Source organism: Equus przewalskii, chromosome 3, assembly GCF_037783145.1.
Source record: "Equus przewalskii isolate Varuska chromosome 3, EquPr2, whole genome shotgun sequence".
NCBI lineage: Eukaryota > Metazoa > Chordata > Mammalia > Perissodactyla > Equidae > Equus > Equus przewalskii.
Window position 1 is genome coordinate 4,736,797 of NC_091833.1, and position 23,971 is coordinate 4,760,767.

At 38.6% G+C, this 23,971-nt stretch overlaps 2 long non-coding RNA genes across 2 annotated transcripts; one reads left to right on the plus strand and one right to left on the minus strand.

The window, feature by feature from the left end:
• Window positions 1–1,533: 1,533 nt before the first annotated feature.
• On the minus strand, window positions 1,534–20,591 carry LOC139082436 (uncharacterized). The gene is made up of 3 exons (XR_011538411.1): window positions 18,036–20,591; window positions 15,861–15,942; window positions 1,534–15,449 (listed from the first exon to the last, which is right to left on the minus strand). It is a non-coding gene; the product is annotated as an uncharacterized lncRNA (long non-coding RNA).
• LOC139082437 (uncharacterized) lies at window positions 11,394–15,793 on the plus strand. Its single transcript, XR_011538412.1, has 5 exons — window positions 11,394–11,713; window positions 13,477–13,610; window positions 13,775–13,852; window positions 14,135–15,011; window positions 15,135–15,793. It is a non-coding gene; the product is annotated as an uncharacterized lncRNA (long non-coding RNA).
• Window positions 20,592–23,971: the final 3,380 nt, after the last annotated feature.

Here is a 23,971-nt window from a genome sequence, read left to right on the forward strand (position 1 = left end):
TGTATATTCTTCGTTGTGGATCCTTCTAGTTGTGGCATGTGGGACTCTGCCTCAGCGTGGTTTGATGAGCAGTGCCATGTCCGAGCCCAGGATTCAAACCAACGAAACACTGGGTCGCCTGCAGCGGAGCGCGGGAACTTAACCACTCGGCCACGGGGCCAGGCCTGCCTCCATTTCTTTTTATGGCTTGATAGAGCATCACTTTTTAGCGCTAAATGATACTTCATTGTCTGGATATACCACAGTTTATCTGTCCATTCACCTATTGAAGGACATCTTTGTAGCTTCCAAGTTAAGGCAAACACAAATAAAGTGAGAATAAACATCCGTGTGCAGGGTTTTCTGTGGACGGGTTTTCAACTCCTTTGGGCAAATAACAAGGAACAAAATCACCAGACCAAAAGGTAAGAATATGTTTAATTTTGTAAGAAATCACCAAACTATCTTCCAAAGCGGCTGTACCATGTTGTATTTCCAGCATCAAGGAATGAGAGTTCCTGGTGCTCCACATCCTCACCAGCATTTGGTGTTGTCAGTGTTCCGGATTTGGGCCATGTTAATAGGTGTAGTATTGCTCGTTGTTTTAATTTGCATTTCCCTGATGACATATGATGTAGAGCATCTTTTCATATGCTTATTTGCCATCTGTCTATCTTTTTCGGTGAGGTGTCTGTTAAGGTCTTTGGCCCACTTTTAAATCAGGTTATTTGCTTTCTTATTATTGAGTTTTAAGAGATCACTGTAAATTTTGGATAACAGTTCTTTATTAGATTTCTTTTAGGAAATATTTTCTCTCAACCTGTGGTTTGTCTTTTCATTCTCTTGACATTATCTTTCACAGAGGAGAAGTTTTTAATTTTAATGAAGTCCACTTATAAATTATTTCTTTCATGGATTGTGCCTTTGGGATTGTACCTAAAAAGTCACTGCCATACCCAAGATCATCTAGGTTTTGTCCTACGTTATCGTCTAGGAGTTTTGTAGTTTTGCATTTTACATCTAGCTCTATGATTCATTTTGAGTCAAGTTTTGTGAAGGGTGTAAGGTCTGTGTCTAGATTTACTTTTTTGCATGTAGACGTCCAGTTGTTCCAGCAGCATTGGTTGAAAAAACGATCTTTGCCCCATTGTAGTATCTTTGCTCCTTTGCCCAAGATCAGTTTTTGTTTGTGATGGGATTCCTTTTTAAGGTCATGAAAATTAGACAGTTGTGTTGGTTGCACAGCTGTGTGAATATGAAAACCACTGAACTGAATACTTTAAATGGATGAATTTTATGATATGTGAATTATAACTCAATAAAACTGTCAAAAAAAAAAAGACTGTGGCTTCTGTCTCTTACTCTCTTACTCTCTCTCACTTACTCACCAGCTGTCATGTTGTGAGCTGCCTTATGGAGAGACCCTGTGGCAAGGAACTGAGAGAGGCCTCAAGCCAGAAGACAGCAGGGAACGAAGGCCCCCCAGTCCAACCATACACAAAGAATTGAATCTTGCCATCGCCACATGAGTGAGTTTGGAAGTGGATCCTTCCCTGGTCAAGCCTTCTGATGAAACCAAAGCCTGGGCCAACACCTTGATTACAGCCTTGTTGGAGACCCTGAGACAGAGAACCCAGCAAGGCCATGCCAGGCTTTCTGACCCAGAGAATAAACGTTATTTTAAGCCACTAGGTTTTTCAGTACGTGTTATATAGCATGAACACAATGGAAACACCAACCCCTTTTCCGTGGCGGTGATAATTTATGCCTCTACCAGCCAGGAATGGAAGTTCCCAATCCCCCATGTCCTCATCATAATTTGGGTTTTTGACTTTCAAATGTTTATCAATTGGGCAAGTGTGAAATAATATCTCAGTGATATTTTATTTTGCATTTTTTAGCTTACTAATGAGATTGAGCACCTTTTCATATGTTTCTAGGCTTTTCAAATACATCTTCTATGAAACATCTGTTTTTATCTTTTGTGCTTTATTCTACCTTTTCTTTGCTTCTTTTTAAGATTAGAGCAGTTTTCAAATATATTGTAGATACCAATCCTTTGCCACTTACATGTGATGCAAATGCTTCTAATTTGTGGCTTGCTTTTCATCCCTTATAGTGCCTTTTAGTGAGAAGAACTGTAAACAAATTTAATATAGTCAAATTTATCTATTCTTTCCTTTATGCTTACCATTTTTTGAGTTTTAAAAAGTCCTTTCCTATCTTGAAATCATAAGAATATCCTCCTATATTTTCTTCCAGATATTTTATAATTTGGCTTTTCATTTTCTAATTTATTTCATCCTTAAGAAAGTGTTGGCTTCTATCACAGGTGTAGAATTTTTCACCAATGACTTTTTCTTCATATTTTCCATTTTTTCCCTTCCCAAAAGAATAATTCTTCTTAACTTCTGACCATCACCAATGTTTCTAGCTCCCTCTCCCTCCACATTTCTAAACCTCCCCTTTCAACAGCCCAGTGGCCCATCCATGAGAGATTGCATAAATAAGTGTTGGTACATCTATACACTAGACATGCTGTGGCTCTTTAAGAATGAAATAGAACTCTATGCCAAGATGGAAGAACATGTTGTTAAGTGAAAAAAGCAAGCTGCAGGGCAGTACAGCTGTGTGTGAGAGTGGACATGCATACAAAGAACTGTGGAATAAATATCAAACCTACCGTGGCTATCTCAAGGACAGCACACAAAAGAGATTACAGGCTTTCTCTGTCTAAATCTAGAATGCTTGATGATTTTTCTGTGGACAACTTCCTACTCATCATGTATTTGATAAATCTTTGCTAAGTGCAGGGGTCACATCAGGCATTGGAGGGCAAAACAGAGCAAGGAGGTTCCAGCCTTCATGGAGATCACTTTAATGTTACTTGCCTCGAATTTCCCACCCCTCCTGTTGAGCCTTTCCTAAGTATCCTCCCCTATAACATGAGTTTTCCCTTCTCTTTGCTCCTAAAAGACTCATGCCCCTGTCCACTCATTTTGCCCACAGTGGTAGATTATCTGATGTTAGACACTGTTTCTTCCTATGCAAACCTCATTTCCTTGAACAAATTAAGTGAGGCTTCCTAAGGGCAAACACCATTTTTCAAATGCCAAACTCTCCCCCGGCAACCATCAAAGAGTAGAGAAAAAGAGTGGGCACTCAATGGACATTTGCTGGCTGACTTGGATGATGTGGAAGTTGGGACAGGCTTTTTGGGAAGAATCTAATCTCATATTTTCATTTTAAGGAATGGGGAGGATCCTAACTCATATTGCACTCTGAGAAAAAAAATCAATAGCCTGCACAAGCAATATAGGGCAATTGTCATTGTAACTATTAGACTACCGTAGGCATCAATCGATTGTCTGCATGCTTGTTATCCACTTTGTGGATTATCTGTGGCCACACTGATATCCTCAATTGGTTGCCCCCATCTCTGGCCTGCAGCCTTCTGCTTGTCTAACACTCGTAGGTACCCAGGGAACACTGACTGATTTAAACATCAGCTCAGAGCAAAATGTAATTAGGAAGATAAATCTGCTGCAAGGCTACCACACAATGTCTATTCAAATCAAATGACAATAGCATTATCATCTATTGTTTTACGTGATCTATGACTCTGCTCACCTCAATAACCATGAATAGTCATAATTTTCTCATTAAAAGTATTTTTTTCTTATAAGAATATGCAATTTTCCTTATAAATTTAAACATACTGTTAACATACCATAAGACCCAACAATCCGCTCCAATTTTACTTGGTATTTACCTGAGTGAAATGAAAACTTACGTTCACACAAAGACCTGTACATAAACATTTACAGTGGCTTTATCCATAATCACCCAAAACCAAAAACAAATGTCCTTCCTCTAGTCAATGGATAAACAAACTGTGACACATCTATACAACGGCGTACTACTCAGCAATAAAAGGGACAAACTATGGATGCCTGCTTCGACATAGAAGAAATTCAGATACATTGTGCTAGGTGAAAGAGGCCAGATGTAAAAACCCATACCTGTATGATCTCATCTCTATGACACTCTGGAAAAGGCAAAATTATAGAGACAAAAAACGAATAAATGCGAGCCCAGGGCTGGAGGTAGAGGTGGGATTAAGTACAAAGGAGCAAGAGGGAGCATTTTTGAATGAGGGAGTTGTTCTATTTCCTGAGATTGTGTTGGTTACATAACTATAAGTGTTTGTCAAAACTCATAGACCCGTACCCAGAAAAGGTTGATTTTACTATGTGTAAATTACACCTTAATTGACCTGACTAAAAACAAGTTTACTGCCCCTGAAATCTCAGCTGTTCATTCCTTCCACAGAGCCCCCAGTGTCACAGCTCACAGTGAGGTGCCCTCTGTAGTTGTGTTGATCAATGCTCTTTAGCGTCATGGCGGGACACACTCTCCCACCTCCATTTTCCAGCCACGCTACAACAGGTTTGCAAGTTACTCACTGAGGTTCATCACTTGCCTTTAGGAGGAATAATCTAGACAGAGCTTCATTTTTAATGCCCTTTTACTTTAGTAACTTGAAAAAAAAATTAATTCACTGTTTTTCATTTGCATCAGGCATTGAGTTTAATAAAGTAGCTTAAATTAGCAGAATTACACACCTGTGCCAAATTTTCGTATCAACCACCTCAAAGACTCTGAATCAGGCAGGAATTCACATCCAAAAATGCTCTCTCACTTCATCATGCACATTGGTATGAAGGAAATATGCCATGTTAAGGTAAACAAATAAAAATAAAATCAAAGAGGTGGTGTTTATGGTTCTCCATTTACATCTGATTATGCAACAACTCTTAGAAAACAAAACGTGTGTCAAGTTAGTGATGAATATGTATCAAAACCAATCTTAATTTTCCTCTGTTATGTCTAGCTAATGAAAGGATAGAGTACTTCTGGCAGCCAGTAATATGCCTCAGGCTCTGTGCACCAGAACATGTTGTGATTAAAATTCCACCCAACAAACAGTTGCAAGCATCCTTGAGGTGCCAGGACCTATGCTAGAGACAATGTAATACATAAAGATGAAAAAAGCTGTGGGCCCCAAGAAATTCAAATTTAGCTGGAGAAATAGGCATGGACACAACTGCATGTAACACATAGCAAGATGTGATCAATGTTATAATAATATGAGGTCAGAAAAGTCAGATAGATTAATTTTGATGGAAGAACTGGGAAGGCTTCGTGAAGGAGGTGATATCTGGTTTAGGTAGGGTTTCAACAGTGATGGAGACAAGCGCTGCTCTGTGACTGGGGACCAAGACGAACAGCAAGGGGTAGCGTGTAACTGGAGAATGAATGGGTTGGGGGGAGCGAAAGCTGAAGGGTAGCAGGTGAGGAAATAGCCTGCAGAGATAGTGGAGGACATGAATGCCAGGAGGAGGGTGTGGACTGGAGAACAGCAGGATCAGACTAGCTTTATAGGCTGGCATTAGCAATACTTCCCGGGAGGCAGAAGAAAGGAGTGATTAAAAGCCAGTGCTAAGGAGCTGGGCAAGCGTGGAGTCAAGTCCCAGACCTCTGTCTCAGAACTCAGACGTGTCTTCCATGCAGTGGGCATCTATCTATACAACATTTTTTCTCTTTTCTTCACTGATATGATTCTGATTTTGTTTGTTCAGCTGTTTATCCAACTTTAGGAGATGACTCAAGGCAGGGGTATCAAACTGCATCAGCTGCCGCGTACCGCCAGAACAAACCAGTTTCACTTAAAGGGATTCTTGATGGAGGAATAAAAATTACTAATAAATTATTAATTCTATTAAATCTTGACCCTTGAATATGTGTGATGAAATGGAAAGTGCTCATGAAACATTTCTGGACAGACCAAAAGACTACGTATCAAGGAAAGGCAACTCGTGCAGTTATCTGAGTTACGAGCTCGACTAACTACTTTTTATCATGGAACATGATTTTTACTTAAAAGAACAACTGAAAAATCATGTAATTCAGACTTAGCCATTTGCCAGACAATATGAACCTCACACTTCAAGGAAAACAACTGATAACGTTTGCTGCCAGTGATAAAATATAAGCTTTTAAGTGAAAATTAGAATTTTGGAAAACTTGCATCTGGCTCTGAGAGCTTGAAAACTTCCCCATATGTAAAGGCTTTTCTGAAGAAATCAGTGGTGATATTGATGAATGTGATGTTTCATTCTATAGAATGAAATATAACAACATTTGGAAGGTCCGCATAACTCGATGAACCAATATTTTCTAAAGGACCAATGCAGGATGTTACAAAGTCATATGTGGGTAGAAGATCCTTTCAAATTACAAAACAGACCAATGGATTGTAATGAAACAGAGTACAAACATTTGTTGATATGGTTTCAGATTTCACATTGCAATGAGCCTTAAGAAATTACCACTCGGTGAGTTTGGGTAGTGTCAAAAAAGAATATCCACGGTGATCTGAAAAGACTTTTAAAATATTATAACTTTTCCAAATACATATCTGTGTGAAACTGGATTTTCCTCATGTACTTAAACCAAAACAATTTATCACAACAGGTTGAAGAGAAGCAGATGTGAGAATCTGGGTATCGTCTGCTAAGCCAGACATTTAAGAGATTTGCAAAAACGCAAAACAATACCACTCTTCCGGCTAATTTCTTTTTGTTTTGAAAAAAGTTATTTTTCAGTAAGAATATTTTAATATTAATAGTTATCTTGTTTCTTTTTATTTTTAATGTTAATGAATATTTTTAAAATTTATCAATTTTAATTTCTAATACGGCAAATATCAATAGATATAACCCAAGTAAACAAAGGTCTCTAGGGTCCTCAATAGTTTTTAAAAGTGAAAACAGGTCCTGAGACCAAAGAGTTTGGGAACCACTCTTCTGAGACAATCAAGGCAACCCTATTTTCCAACCCTTTTCCGGCTTGTCTGGAAGGTGAGGATGTTGGCATGACCTAGTTCTAAATAATGAGTTGAAAAGGGGAGTCTTCTGGGTTGTCTAGGAAGGATTCGCCTTCCTGAAAATGAGAGGACAGTGTACAGAAAAGGCACTTTGCTACTTCTTCTTTTGTTCCCTGCTTTGGGTGTGTTTGTATGAAGACATGATGCCTGGAGCTGTTGCCACCATCTTTCAACACACTGATACCTCACTGAGGTCCTTCGGGACATCACGGAGCTCTGGTAAGGGCTGTTTTGAGATTTCTTACAAAGGAAACAGTAAGTACTTTCAACAGTTTAAGCCACTTCTTGCCAGGTTTGGAAAGTATTCCTAACCTTTCCTTCTGGGGACATGGTCATAATTAAATAAGATAATAAAAGTAAGGTGCTTAAAACAGTGACTCATGGTAAGAACTCAAACAATGTTAACGATCATCATACATTTGTTGTGAAGATCAAATGCATGTAAAATGTTTAGCCAATTCTTACTTGTATAAAAAACTATCTATCTATGAGAAATCTTTCTCAATGATACTCACGTGTGGGGCTGCCTCATAACACACATGAGCTCATGCTGTCTTGTTATTCTTGTCCTGGTTGAAATAGATTGGATAACTGGGTGGTTTAACCACTATTATTGTAGCAAGAAAGAAATCAATGTTTCTTGATGGCAAAATAGAACTTCTAAAGAAATTCACATTACATTTTATCTGCAGTTGTCATATTCCAAAAAGTAAGAAGCTTCCAAACCATACAATTATGTATAATTTCAGCGAAGATGCAATTGTTTTCTATTCGTAACATTGTTATTTTGAGGTGTCGCTAGGCACTAAGCTTACATGCACAGATAGATGCTAACCACAGGAATATCTAGAATACAAACAAACATTCAGAAATCTGAAATAATTTTGAGTATTTTCAGGCACTCAAAAGTAATAGATGGGAGAAAATACAAATGGGAGGTACCCACATTAATATTAGTTCAAGTGAAAAAAATAGGCACTACCTGATCTCAGACTCTAGTCGAGAACAATGTGGCTGCCTCTCAAAAGCTAGGACTGTATCTTAAGGCTAAATTGATAAAGCTACAGTATCTAGAAGAACAGATTTAGAAGTCTTACTTTACACTAGCCAGACTATGCCTGAAATTCTGGGAATCTCTTCTTACAAAGAAACTTCACTAACTCAAGGTTATTTAGGTCCATGATACTTGCCTTTTTCTAGGCCACAAATTTCTTTGGTGATCTGTTGACCCTTAGCCCTAGGAGAGTTTTCACCAGGGCCAGTGTGTTCAGAGCACGACTATGTCTAACTGGGACTTAGCCTGACACGGGTTCGAAAGCTGGCTCTGCCATTGACTGGCAGCATAACTCTGCCCTTCTCTTTAAACACAATTTCGTGTTCAATTTTAGGTGTTTCCTTCACACTTCCCTCTTGCCCCAAGCCCATCTGAAGACCCTCTACTCTAAGGGCTTGTTCCTTTACCTCCAGTCAGGGTGACCAACCATCCTGGTTTGCCCAGGACTGAGGAGACCCGCGGATGCGAGTCTTTCCATGCTAAAACTGGGAAAGTCCGAGGCTGGGCCCGTGGCCGAGTGGTGAACTTCCTACACTCCGCTTCGGCGGCCCAGGGTTTCACCGGTCTGGATCCGAGGGGTGGACCTAGCACTGCTCATCAGGCCACGCTGAGGCGGCGTCCCACATGCCACAACTAGGAGAACCCACAACTAAAATATACAACTATGTACTCGGGGGCTTTGGGGAGAAGAAGCAGAAATTTTTTAAAAAATTAAAAAAAAGAGAGAGTTGGTATTAAAACTGGAAATGTCCCAGGCAAGCTGAAATGAACTGGTCACCACACTCCCAGATGAAAGATTAAGAAAAACTGTTCAGAGGCTACCCTTGTAAGGATATGTTTGCATTGTTTTGATTTTCCATTGGCACCCCTGGAGGAATGAAAGAGAAAGGGAAGAGGGGCTGGGAGACTGGAATCCCTCCGTTCTGCAGCCAGTTTGATAGAAGCCCCCATAAAAGAAAGAGTGAATATGGGTAGTCATCCAGATGAGGAGTCAGGGTATTGGGGTATCAGCACCAACAGTAAAGACAGAAAAGGAAATCACAGGGTGGCTCCCTGGGCCTATGCCTAACGATGGGTTGTGGGCTCAACAATAGAAAGGCCTTAGGAGAGTTGCCACCAGGCACATCACAGTAAGAGCAAAGGCTTTAGAGTTAGACAAACTCAGGTTTGAAATTCGGTTCTGCCATCCTCAAGGCGTGAGCATGTAACCTATTGATTTGAGCTTCAGTTGTGCCATCTAGAAAAGGAAACAATATTGCAGGGTTTCCATGAGGACTCAGTGGATTCGTGTTTATGTACATGCTTGGCACACTGCTCTGGAATTGTTAGGTATTATATTTATTATCATTATTATTTTCTATGAAAGATGCTTGTAGGGACGGACGACGTTTGGCCTGGAGAAGTGATGGGTAGGACTGAAGGGTCATGACACTTGTCTTTAAATGCACGCAGGGCTACCACACGGAAGCAGGATTCACCTTTCAGATAATAATGATTAAAATAAAAACACTCAATACCACGCAGTGCTCTCCAGTTCCTAATGTGCTTTCATCTATACTGGTTCTAGGGTCAAAATCAGAAGCCGTGGGTAAAAGCTACAAGAAGGGAAATTTTCAGATCATAAAGGAAAATGATTTTCTATAACAAGGACTGTCTTGAGACCCAGAGTGTTTCCCATTCTGGTGTGTTGAAGCAGAAGTTGGCCTACATCTGGAATATTAGAGACAGTTTAGACTAGACCACAAAAGCTATTTATATTATTTGGCAGGCTGTTTAGAGTTATTGCCAAAAGTACAGGCAGCCTACCTTGGTTCAATTCCTGGCCCCATCACTGAATTGCTCTGTAACCTTGGGCAAAATAGTTAACCTCTCTGAGCCTAAACTATCAACTCATTAAATTGAAGCCAATACTTACGCCCACCTCAGAGAATAGTGGAGAACAGTCAGTGAGATAATGTACCCACAGCAGTTAATAGCATGTCTTGCACATAGTGAGAACTCAGTAAATATTAGCTATTTTTAGCTTTTAAAAAACGGTGAAAACTTGGAATATTTAAAAATGTGAATATTTCCTTGTTAATTTTTGAATACTTCTAAAATATTAGCAAATATGTTAGTAAATATCAGTTGATCAAATATTTAACTGCATGACCATTCTTGGTTAAAAAAAATGAGAAGTAAAATGCACCGAATGGCTTCAATCCACAAAGTATTGTCTGTCTTATGCACTATGTCACTGCTTTCCCCAAAAAGAGTCACCTGTGATGTGTAGTAACACACAGTGCTTAATGGATCAAGAGATTTGATATGGGCTCTTAGTAATAAATCTGTGGTCCAAGAAGGGGGAATTTTCTTACAACCTTTTCTCCCCAAAGAGCTATTAATAAAAAATAACTGAGAGGATATATTTCTACTAAACCAAGATCCCTGGGACACAAACCCTTCCTCGAGTCATGCTGAGCCCTTTATCCCACTGAAAAAAGTCTGGAGTGATGGATGGATCCTGCCACGAGACTGTCACACGTTTTGCCTTGCACCGTTATGTACATTTCATCCATAGTAAACTTTAATGTGGATATCTTTCAAACTCTACCTGGCAATGGGCAAGTTTAACAGCCCTGCCATTTGAGTCCCGTTCTGTGTCACCCCATGAGGTCTCTTAGCAGGAATGGTGGGGGACCGCCACTTCTCGTCACTTCTTATCCATCCAAGCCAAGGGATATCTATAAACTTGGGCTCCAGAGTAGAAAGTCTAGAAAGCTTATGTCAACAGAAATTTCCCCTGATTGATGGTTAATTTGGAAGCAGAGCCCTACATAAAGAAGAAGATATTTAAAGGAAAAGTTGAACTCACCTGAACCAAAGTTATAGCTAGTAATTATGTCACAGCTTGCAGTAAATGTAATTGGGCAAGTGGGGTTTAATACATCAAACGGTGGCTAGCCGTTCCAATAGCAAATGGCGTCTCATTCTGTATCTGGAGAGGAACTTTTGAATTTATGTCAACTCACTTATCCAGATGAAAGAACTTAAAAAAAATACTACAGGCAGTATGAATTTGGAACTCTCAGATCTTAACACAGATCAACAACTTTCTGGTATTTTGAACAATTTATCTTAAAAAAAAGACTTTTTTTCTTTTTTTTCTTTAGAGGGACTTTCATATACACAATTTAAAGTTTACTCAGAGTATCTATAAAACCAAAAACATGCTTGTGACAGTTGCTAACAAGTCAATCAGATGTCTTAGTAGAAACCAGATGTGAAGCTTCCTGCTCCCTTTTCCGAGTTCACCTTACCACATTCTTAAGAAGTAGCTTGAGTACTGCTGCCCCTACTGTTTAAATTGCCCATCTTGTTTAGGATACTGTGACAGGTGTAGGTGTTGTTAGTTGAGTTCACCTTGAATAATTCGCTTGCTGCCTGATTTGGGGGAGGGGAAGGAGGTGGATTTACATTTCCTGTAGCCAGTCCACCGAGACGCAGTCCCAGCCCCCAAAGAGGATACTGATAATCTGTCTCCAGCAGCAAGAGGTGGACGCCAGAGGTGGGTTTCTGTTTCCTGGATCTGAATGTGGAATTTTCCCCGAGGCCAAAAGAAATTGCTCCCTAGCTGGATAGGACACCCTAGAGAATCCCATCAGAAATTATTTCTGCTCCTTCAGAATCTACGCATCACCAAGGGAAAGACTTCCTTCACAAGGCCTGGACCTGGAATGATTAGGAAAAGGGTGTGTATTATATTTTGCCACTTTTTAAAAATATCAATCAATAAACCAACTCAAGAACTTGCCCAGGGTTAAAATTATCCTTCTTATGTGCATAAACTGCTCTCTTCTCCACACCTATTACTTAACCAAGAGAAATTCATCTTTTCTGCTATCCATAGAAAACAATCCTTAAAAGCAATAGAAAGCCCGCCCTCTGTGAATTCAGGAGAGGTGGGAGCCTTCGGGAGGGCAGCAGCTGTGGAAGTCAAGAGTGGCATTTGGAGAACATGTCGTTCGTTCTGCCCAGCTCAGTAATCTTGACAGTTAAGGGGCAAGGCACGCTCTGCCCCATGATAAACGTGAAATGAATTCGCACATTTATAAATAAGTGATCTGACTCTAATTGGCATTTCTAAGCCCTCTCTGGGTAGTAGCTTTCTTGTTAACAAGCTATAACATTTGACACCAGTGATATAGGAGCCTCAGAAGAGAAATTGCAAGTCTAATTCTGAACTCCTTATTTAGTAATAGAACCTGAACATTTTCTTCTAATACCTGTACCTCCGGACTGACATACGGAGAAGTTAAGAGTAAAAGTTTTTGAGCACAGCTAAAGGTGAAAATAAGAACCAAAACATTCTTAAGGAAGAAAAAAGTAGATTTTTTAAAGATGCACATCTTTGGAGAAGTAACATTCCTGAACTGGGGTAGGAAATACACAAGATGAGCCTGGAGCATCTCGTAACAGCAGAAAGGAAGGAAGTGTAAAAGGAGAAAGCAAAACAAAGCGTTGATGGGTGCATACCAAAGGGACACTGGAACCAACTGAAAGAACTCCCATGGCCAACGCTGGAACAATTTGGGTAGCAATAGAAATAAAACAGTCTTGGATTAGAATTCAAAGTATAAGATATCCATGAGTCCGTATGGATAGAAATAGTTGAGCAAATAAATAAATGGGAGAGAAAAGACAAATTTCTTGTTCAGAGGAATTGCAAATAACTTATGTAATTACTCTGCTCTCAAGGAGATGAAGCATAACTTCCCACTCCTTAAATGTGAGCTGTGCATAGTTACTTTCTTCCTAAGAGTGCAGTGAAGAGAGGAGGGGAGAAGGAGTTACTTTCCAGTGGGCACACTTGACAAACACTACGTCAGCCAGGTGATCAGGTCAACATCAATAGCCATAAGTCGTGTTGATAGTGTGTATCCTTGATGCCATGCAATGAAAATGGAATTTACCTCTGTGGTCTTCCTCCCCAAAACCCGTAACTCTGGTCTAATCATGAGAAAAATATTAAACAAATTCCAGTAGTGGGGCTTTCTACAAAATGTCTGACTAGTAATCCTCAAAATTGTTCAGGGCATCTGAAACAAGGAAAGTCTGAGGAAATGACATCAGATCTATGAGGAACCTAAAAAGACAAGAAAACCAAATGCAATGTGAGAACGGATGTTAGGAAAAACTAAGGAAATCTTAGTTTTAATAAAGTATAAATAAACTATGGACTTTAGTTAATAATAATGTGTCAATATTGGTTCCTTAATTGTAACAAATGTTTCATATTAATGTAAGATATTAATGACAGAGGAAACTGGATGCAGGAATATGGGAACTCTCTGTGCTATCTTCTTAATTTCTCTGCAAATCTAAAACCGTTCCAAAAAAAATAAAGTCAATCTTTTAAAAAAGGATGCGTAGATAGATATGCGAATAACATGTTTTAGAATTATTTAGGTGAGCAACCACAAAATGGAGAGCGGGACTAATCTAGTATTTCCAGTCCTTTTAGTGCCTGAACAGCAGCTCTGAAAGTCGGTTCAGTTGCCATCCAGTCAATTAAGAAAAAAGCTCGAGTCAATAATGGCCCATCGCATAGACCCATCTCAGTCCTTTGGGCATGAAGGCAACTAAAAGGTGAGGGTGCTTTGCCGAGAATGTCTTTCCCATTTGTGGGCAGTAACTGAATGGACCTGCATCTCATAACACAAATTTCTACTACGGAGCAAACCTATTTATTATTCAGCCCCTCGACACGCGCGTTCACTTGACAAATATTCATCGACATGTTTGTGTTGCAGGCACTGTTCTAGGCTGTAAGGATAGAGCTGAGAACAAGACAGGCAATCTCTCAGGGATCTCACATTCTGGGCAGACAGGTAAGCAACAAGTCAGTCAATTAATTTCCAGTCACTCCCACCAGTCAATGACCACCAAACATTTTAAGATGTCCCCTCGTCCAGCTTCCAAGCTTTCTTGATTTCAAATTCCTCTATATCTCTAGGCGACTGTGCATGTCCTGTGATTCCATTTCTTGGATTTATTGTATGAGATCTTTTGCTGTCTCTGTAAACAACTTGAGGAGAGAAAATTTCTTCCCACAGTGAACTGAAGCAAGAAGGGACTGTTGACTTCATAATTAAACTTCCTTATTTTTACAGATGAAGAAAGTGAAGCTTGGTGGAGTCAGACGACCAATATAGCCAGGAAATGGGACCCTAAAACCAACTGTCTCCATCCAATTCAAGGTTCCTTCTCTCATCCCCAAAATACCCACTATAACATTGTAAAATCTATAGATTCTTGAAAAAGCTTCTCGCTCTGATATTCCATATAAATATCCGTATAGATATTCCATCTCTAAAGGCCTCCAGGGAACCCTGTCCGCTTCCACTCTACCCCAACGCTTAGGTGTTGCTCAGCTGTCACCCCAGAGCAAGCTGACTCCTTTCTGCCTGTTAGCAAAGCCGTGAGGAATCAGAGACAGTGAACAAAAGATAAGAATGAGACAGAAAATTTTCAGGCTGTGAAAGAAGGATCTTGAATTTTTTCCTTTAAAATATTGTGACATCATATCCACAGCAGACATTCTTTTCCCTGTGATCGCCAGTAATCCAATTATTTCAGCATGTTTTACAGCAGCAAGCAACGGTAGCCCCCAACAAGAAGAAATGCTGTGACACGGTTAGAAAAATATTATCGCGCGTTGCTTTAATCAATTACAGCATTGATGGCTGGTAGAGCTGGCAGGGCCCTGGCACCTCTGACCTCCTGGCCCCTGTTAATACCTGAAGCTATTTTATCTGAGAATCTAATTTAGATTTGTCAGTAATTAAAATGCATGAAACTCGGTCCACTATTAACCTCAGCTCTCCCCTCCTGGATCCCAAATCTCTTGTGCAAAGCTCTCCACCTCGACAAAACGTCAGTGGCTGCTGTGGATCTTTGGGTGTGCGCAGACTCAGCAACAGAAAGAAGAGTTATAATGGATACTTCAGAATCCCACTGTAGAGATGGAGAGACGGACGTGCAGAAAAGGTGAGTCAGCTAACAACTATTTGAGGAGCGCCCACAAAACCGTCGTTACCTTTCTTGAAAAATGGGCATTTTGAAGGAAATGAATAATTAACTTAAGTGGTGTCTAAATAATATGTTTTGTAGGCTTTCAAGTGATATTTGTGAAGATTGTGAAGTGAAATTGAAGATACAAATTATATATAGGATGATCAACCATGTTGAAAAAATAAGAGGAGCCAGCACGGTCATGTAGTGGTTAAGCTCTGCATGCTCCACTTCAGCATCCTGGGGTTCGTGGGTTCAGATCCCGGGTGCAGACCTACACACTGTTCATCACGCCACACTGTAGCAGCGTCCCACATACAAAATGAAGGAAGGTTGGCATAGATGTTAGCTCAGGGACACTCTTTCTCAAGCAAAAGGTGGAAGTTTGACAATGGATGTTAGCTCAGGGCCAATCTTCCTCACCAAAAAAAAAAAAAAACAGAGAGAGAGAAAAAAAGTAAGATGAAAAGACTGAAAGGAAATATATACCACAATTACGATTATCTCAAGGAGTTAGGATTTTTTGTACTTTTTAAACTATTTTCTAATTGTCAAGTTTTCCACAATGAGAAAAAAAACAACCTTAAGAATTGTTTTTAAAATGTTAAGAAAAGATAATAAAATCTTAGGAGAGGATTTCAGCCTCCTGTGTTCTTTTTATTCCCTCCCTCAATGCACCAGGAGAATCTGGTCTCGCTGCCACTTCCCCTCCTTCACTCTGTTGGTTAAGAGGAGAACTTGTCATGAATCTGGTAACACTTGAGATGATCTCCATCCATTCTGTGCATCCCACCCAAGGCCTTACATTGAAAATAAAGCTCTTACCTTGCTACCAGATTGCTGTGTGGCTTTGCTTAGCACTCATTTCCTGAGGCACTTACTGCATGAGTGATATCCATGATGGAACCTATAAATTTATACGACAAATCAAGAAAATGTTTCCTCACAAAGCTTTAAGAGGCAATATTAATTAAATACATCTTTGCACATGGGATCATATAATATCTATTGTTGAAGTAATTAAGAATGAAGACATAAACTCATTAGATGTGTACCGTAAAGATGAAAATGCTCCGAAATTATTGATTGTCCATATATTACCACCTCCAGCCATTTAGAGAAAAAGCAATCAGCTAAGATGTAATGTGGCACAGGTTTGAGTGAGAATAAAATTAAGTATATGCCCCTTTCTTCTATGTGGAAATTCATTAACTGGCCAGCTCCGAAAGTTCTCTGATTTAGGAAAGCCATTTCATTTTGTAAATTAAGTGAATACGTCTGACTTTTCTGCTTCTCACTCAGTTTTCACATTTCCTCTTCACATCGTTTTTTGTTTCAGGGACTAAAAGGATTCGCTACTAAGATGCTAACATTTTAGGCAGATCCACAAGGTATAGCACAGTATCTACTTATCAAATTCACTTTAGGGTGATTCATTTTGAAAGATATTCAGAAACCAAGACAGGACCTGTGTTGGGCCATCCAACTGAGAAGAGTTCCCTTCCTCCTGGGCGTTTCCTTATCATATCTGAGCAATGGAAGCTTCTCTTTCGATCATGGCACTCATTCACCTTTGACTCTTAGTCTCCAGAGAGTGATGGCTTCATCTTCACTGTCTTAGAGGCCCAAATATTTTTGGATGATAAGAGTAAGGTGTCTCGAGTCTCTCACCTGCCGTGTTTTTAATTCTCCTTTTCATACAATGAAAGGGCATTATCGCTTCTTTTAGAATGGCAATAATAACTTCGGATTGCTAAAAGAGTCTACAGAGTGTCCAAACAATGAATTTAAAAATTTAAAAAGGACCATACCAAGAGAGTGTTACTTTCCATTGTAAACCTTGTAAATCCATGTAACTTTTGAAAATGTGTCATTGAATTATTTAATGGTATTTATTGAATTATTGTTGATGGTGTTTAAGGTTACAAATTTGCACAAGTACTAAATAAGTCATAGAGATATAATGCACAGTATAATGAATATAGACAATAATACTGTACTATAATTATGTAATGTGATAAATCTCATTACATTGGCAATCATATTACAATATATGAATGCATCAAAATAACCAACCCTACATCTTAAACTTATATAATGTTACATGTCAAATGTATTCAATAAAAATATAAATAAATAAAGAGATGGTAAAAAATTATAAACAACATTAAAAGCTGGCATAGTAACAGTATTATCACAATAAAATACCATTTAAAGCAAGAGATATGAATAAAACTAAAGAAGGATATTACATAATAAAATAACCCTAAAGAAATCATCATTTCATAAATGGACATAACCACCAAGAAGATATTAAAATCGTATGCATTTAACATATGCATCTTAAAAATATAAAGCAAAAGATGGTTTAATTTCATAGAGTGAGAGCTTTTAACACACTTCCTTTAGAAACTAACACTTGAAAATGACCAAAAACAAGGATCTGACAAATATGAATAACACAATTAATAAGATTTATTACTAGTGAAATAGTTACCACTTCAAGTGACTCTTTTTAGAAGGTTACCTCAATTGATATATTTATAGACATACGCATCTATAGATCAGAGGAAAAACAAAATTTTTCAATTATAGTTGGCACAATTAATATATATATTCTACAGTTACAATGCAATTTCCTTAACCCATCATTTATTTAGGGAGAACATTTTAGTTGCATGCATGTATAATATGCATATATAATAATGCACATAATAATATGCATATATAACATGCATAAATAAATTATACACTTGTGCAACTAAAATGCCCACCCTAAATAACATGAGTTAAAGAAAATGCATTGCAATTCTAGAGTATCTACAACAAATGACAATTATAAACATATAGCATAAACTTATGGAAAGTATAATATATGTATCCAGCAATGGACTTATAAAAAGAATATATAAAGAACTACCAAGCAGAAAGACAAACAACAGAATAAGCAAAATACTCAAATAGGCACTTCACAAAATATGATATCTAAATGGTCCTTACACTTATGAAAACATGTTCTATTTCATTAGTCATCATAGAAATGCAAATTAAAACCACAATTAGACAGCACCACACGTCCAGAATGCCTAAAAGGAAAAAGACAGAAAATAACAACTGTTGGCAAGAACTGACTTGAACTCTTTTCCACTACTGGTGAGAAAGTTCATTGATACAACAGCTTTGGAAAGCTATATGAAAGTATTGACTAAAGCTGAACATCTGTCCACTCTGGGACCAAGTAATTCTCCTCCCAGGTAATACAAAACAGAACTGCATACACATTTTCTTCAAAATACATGTACAGCATATTCATGGCAACCATTAACCCCAAACTGGAAACTAACCAAATGCCTGTCAAAAAGAAGATGGATAGACAATGGAATCCTAAACAGCAATAAGAATGAATAATTTACACCACCAAGAAACAACATGGATGAACTTCGCAAACAAAATGTTTAACAAAAGAAGCCAGTTACATAAGACTACATGATCTACGATCCCATTTATCTAAAGTTAAATAAGAGGCCAAACTATCAGTGCTTTTAGAAATTAGGATACGAATTATTCTTGGGTGGGTAGCAGCTGGAAGAACGTTCGAGGGGGTTTCCAGAGCGCAAGAACTGTTATGTAATATGGGTACAGTCATGCATTGTTATATGAGAGGATATGTTATTAGAAATGCATCGTCAGGCAATTTCGTGGTTGTGCAAAATCAGAGTGTACGTACACAAACCTAGATGCTATAGCCCACTGCACACCTAGGCTATATGGTGTAGCCTACCGCTCCCAGGCTGCGAGCCTGTACAGCATGTTACTCTATTGAAGACTGCGGGCAATTGTAACACAATGCCAAGTATGTGTATCTAAACATAGACAAGGTACAGCAAAAATACAGCATAAAAGAGAAGAATGGTTCACCTGGACAGGGCGCTTACCATGAACGGAGCTTGCAGGACTGGAAGTTGCCCTGAAGGAGTCAGTGAGTGGATGTGAGAGCCTAGGACACTACATACACTACTGTAGACTTTATAAACATTGCAGGCTTAGGCTACACTAAACTTATACAAAATCAATGATAAATTAACCTTAGCTCACTGTAACATTTTTACTTTAGACATTTTTCAATTTTTTAACTTTTTGATTCTTTTGTAATAACATTCAGCTTAAAACACAGACACATTGTACAGCTGTACAAAAATATTTTCTTTCTTTATATCCCTTTCTATAAGCTTTTTTCTATTTTTAAAATTCTTTAGTGTTTTTAACTTTTTAAAATGTTTGTTAAAAAATAAGACACAAACACACACATTATCCTAGGCCTACACAGGGTCAGGATCATCAAGATCACTGTCTTCCATCTCCACATCTTGTCCCACTGGACGGTCTTCCGGGGCAATAACATGCATGGAGCTGTCCCCTCCTTTGATAACAATGCCTTCTTCTGGAACACCGCTTGAAGGGCCTGCCTGAGGCAATTCTCGAGGAGGTGTCACTCTTTTCAGAAATATGTCCATGGTGGTTTTCTTGGTTTGTTTCTTTTTTCATCACAGATTTGTTTGTAAGCATCAAATGCACCATGAACATTTCTCTCTATTAATGAAAACCTTTTGGTGTTGGGGTCCATGTTTTCGAACTGTTTAAGAAGCTTGTTGAGGTCTGCAAAAGCTTCTGTTAAACCCTTCACTGTGAATTTTCTTGGAGGTTCTTCTTTTTCCTTCTCCTGCACTTTCCTTTTCTCATGCTTCTCCTTCAGCTATGCCTTCCTGTTCCAGTTCCAACAACTCCTCATTGTCACTTCCTCAGGAAGCACCTCTGGACGCTCCTCAATGTCATCCTCATCCACACCCAGGTTGTCCGCCATCTCAGCCGCAGCCTCGTTGATTTTTGCAACCTCCTCATCCACGGCAAATCCTTCGACGTCGTGGGGAACCTCTTGAGTGTCTTCTTCCAGATGCAATATACGCCTTGGTGACATCACCCCAAGCCCAAGCAAGGTTCTTTATGCAGTCATACGTGTTGTATTCCTTCCAGAACTGCATCAGTGTCTTCTCACTGTCCTCCTCAGTTGCAGCAGTAGCCTGGGCAAAGGTCCTCCTCAGGCAGTAGGCCTTAGAAGCTGCTATAATTCCTTGATCTATTCATTGGATCAAAGAGATGGTGTTTGGAGGGAGAAATACCACTATGATATTGCAATAAAAGGGGGATGTCCAGGAGCATTATCAACAATAAGCAAAATCTTGAAAGGTGTGTTACTCTCCAAACAGTACTTCTCCGTTTCGCTGGCACAGCAATTTAGGAAGGCATCCTGGAAGAGGAGCTGGGTCATGCATGACTTCTTATTGCTCCTGTGTTACACTGGCACTGTGTGCTTATTGACATGCTTGAAGGCCCTGGGTTCTCACTGTGCCAGATCACAAAGGGTTTCAATTTGTAGCCTGAAACATTGCCCCCAAGCAAGACTGTTATCCTGTCCTTGAAAGCCTTGAAACCTGGCAGTGACTTGGCCTTCTTGTGGTGAAAGTCCTTTCAGGCATCAATTTCCAGAAAAGGGAGTTTTCATCCATATTGAATATTTGCTCTGGCAAGTACTATTCCTCAACAATTAGCTTATATAGAGTTTCCAAAAGTTCTGCAGGTGCCTTCATATCAGTACTCACAGACTCACCACTTTCTTTCACATTATGTAATGAATAATGATTTTTGAATCACTTAAGCTACCCAGAGCTGGCAGTAAATTCAACATCGTGGTTGGGTCATCAACATCACAAACTTTTTGCTTTGGCTATGGCCATCATGGTGCTGAGAGGGATACGCTTCCATGTCTGGTCTTCAATCCAAGTCATTAGAAGTTTCTCCATGTCTGATATAGGTGCTTCTCAAATTTTTGTTAGTCTCATTCTGTTCAGTGAAGGAGATCCTTTAACAGTTTCCATCACTTTGTTCTTGTTCTTCAAGATTGTAGCTGTGGTGCAATGGGACATGCCTGACTGGCGAGCAATAACCATCACTAATTTTTCTACTTTTGTAGTCCTTAATCAACTTTAATTTCATTTCCAGGTCAATCACTCAACATGGCCTCTTATGGGCAGCATTAGCAGTGGATTTTGTATGCTTAGAAGTGATGGCAAACAAAACAACATAAGATTAAATCAAATACAAGAGAAAATAATCCAATCAAGAGATGTGGTAAACACGAGATATGTGAGGCTGCTGCAGCGTAACACTGCATACTGTTTTACAGTAAACTTCTTTTATAAGTTCAAAGAGTACATTCTAAAATAATAATAAAAAGTATAGTATAGTAAATACATAAACCAGTAAGATAGTTGTTTATTATTATTATCAAGTATTATGTACTTTACGTAATTGTGTGTGCTGTACTTTTATACGACTGGCAACACCATAGGTTTGATTACACCAACATCACTGCAAACACATGAGTAATTCATTGTGCTACAATGTTACAATAGCCATGATGTCACTAAACAATAGGAATGTTTCAGCTCCTTTTTAATCTTATAGGGCCAGCATTGTATATGTGGTCTGTCATTGACCAAAATGTCATTATGCGGTACATGACTGTACTTGTTACACAGGTGTGTTGAATTAGTGAAAAGTCATAGAGCATTAGACTTATTATTTGTACACTTTTCTCTTTATTTGTATTATACACCTGTAAAAGTTTATTTTAAAAATTGTGGGAAGCAGCTAAAACACTTCTTAGAGATAAAAGCACGGCCTTTAAATGCATGTATTAAAAAATAAGAAAAAAAAAAGTAAGTGTACGCATACCTCGTTTTCTTGTGCTTCACTTTATTGCACTTCACAGGTATTGGATTTTTATAAGATCCCTCCCCGATCAGCAAAAGGATTATGACTCATTGAAGGCTCAGATGATGGTTAGCATTTCAGCAATAAAGCATTTTTAATTAAGATATGTACTTTTTTTAGACAGAATGCTATTGCATACTTAATAGACTACAGTATAATGTAAACATGGCTTTCATATACACTGGGAACTGAAAAGTTTCTGTGCCTCTCTGTGTTACGAGATTCACTTTATTCTGTGCTCTAGAACCAAACCTGCAGTATCTCCGGGATATGCCCATAGTTGAATCGTAGCCCTCAAGCAGATATGTTTGAGTCCTAATTCCTGGTACCTGTGAATGTGGCCTTTTTTGAAAATAGAGTTTTTGCACATGTAATCAAGTTAAGATGAGGTCTTACTGGAGCAGAGTATGCCTTAAATCGATTATGACTGGTGTCCTTACAAGAAAATAAGAGGCGGAGACATAGGAAGAAGGCCATGTGAGGGTGGAGGCAAAGACTGGGGTTACGCCAGCACAAACCAAGGAACCGCTGGGGCTACCAGACGCTGGAAGAGGCAAAAAGGGATCCTTTCCTAGAAGTTTCAGAGAGAGCATGGTCTTTGGACCTAGACTTCCAGCCTCCAGAACTGGGAGAGAACACGTTTCTGAGTTTCAAAGCCAGTCAGTTTGCAGTACTTTGTTATGCCAGCCCTATGAAACTAATCAGTAATGAATTCATTAAATGAAGCTCGAAAAGCGACTAAAAATAAGCTCAAAAGAAGTACAAGGTAAAAATAATGAAGTAATCAAATAAGGTTAATAAATAATAAAATACTGTTAATAATAAGTAAAGGGGAACTATAATTAATAAAAAGAATGATCAAACAAAAATAATAGAAACAACAAATATAAAAGCTGAATCTGCTGGGGAGGCAACAAAAAATCAACTTATAAACTGATGAAGAGAAAAGCTGCTCACGTCAATAATAGGAATAAAAACTATCCAACAACAGATACAATAGGTTTTTAAACATTTTAAAATATTTTTAACCTTCCATTCTACAATAATGTCAGAACTTTTAAAAATTGGAAACATTATGCAGGGTTCTGGTATGACCTTCATTCAAGTTTCCTTAAATGTTAACATCTCGCCCAATGTTAGCACAGTAATAATGATCAAAATCAGAAAATCAACATTGACACAATATCCTTAACTAATCTACAGACCTAATTTGAATTTCACCAATTGTCTAATTAATATCTTTATCTGGACATAGATCTAATTCAAATTCATAACATTGCATTTCATCATCACATCTTCTTAGTTCTCCATTCTGAGACAGTTCCACAGTCCTTTCTCTTTTATAACAGATATTTTAAAGTGTACTGGCAAGCTATTTTGTAGAATATTCCTTAATTAGATTTACCTTATGTTTCTTATGTTTAAACTCGTAAGTTACGCATTTTTGGCAACAATACCCCAGAAGCAATGCTGTGTCTTTATCAGAGCAAACTATCAGGAACACGTAACATAAGTATATCTCCTACTGGTGATGTTTACTGTGATCACTTGATTAAGATGGTTAAGATAGTTTCTCCACTTTGGATGAAGGCCAATTTATCTATTTTTTCTTTTGTTGCTTCTGTATTTGTGCATTCGGTCATGCGCTGCATAATGACATTTTGGTTGATGACGTACCATCCAACGGTGGTCCCATAGGATTAGCATCATATAGCCTATGTGTGTAGTAGGCTATACCATCTAGGTTTGTGTAAGTGCTGTAATGGAGGAAGAAATTTTCCTCTACCCTTCTAAGTTCTTCTGGCTGATCTAAGAATTAAATTGATGTGACAGATTAACAGGAGAAAAATAAATAAAAATTTAACAACATATATACATGGGAGAAACCCAGGAAAACTGAGTTAACTTTCCAAAATGGTAAAGCTGTCACCTTAAATACCATCCCCAGCTGAAGACAAAAAAAGATGTTGGGGGTGAAGAGAGTGAGGGACTTCAAAGGGGAGGAAGTCAATTCATAGGTAGGTAAAAAGGAGCAAACATTTGGAAAACAAGGGTTTGTTTGGCCACGCAGAAACAGAAGGACACAGAGGGGGCCCAACAAACAG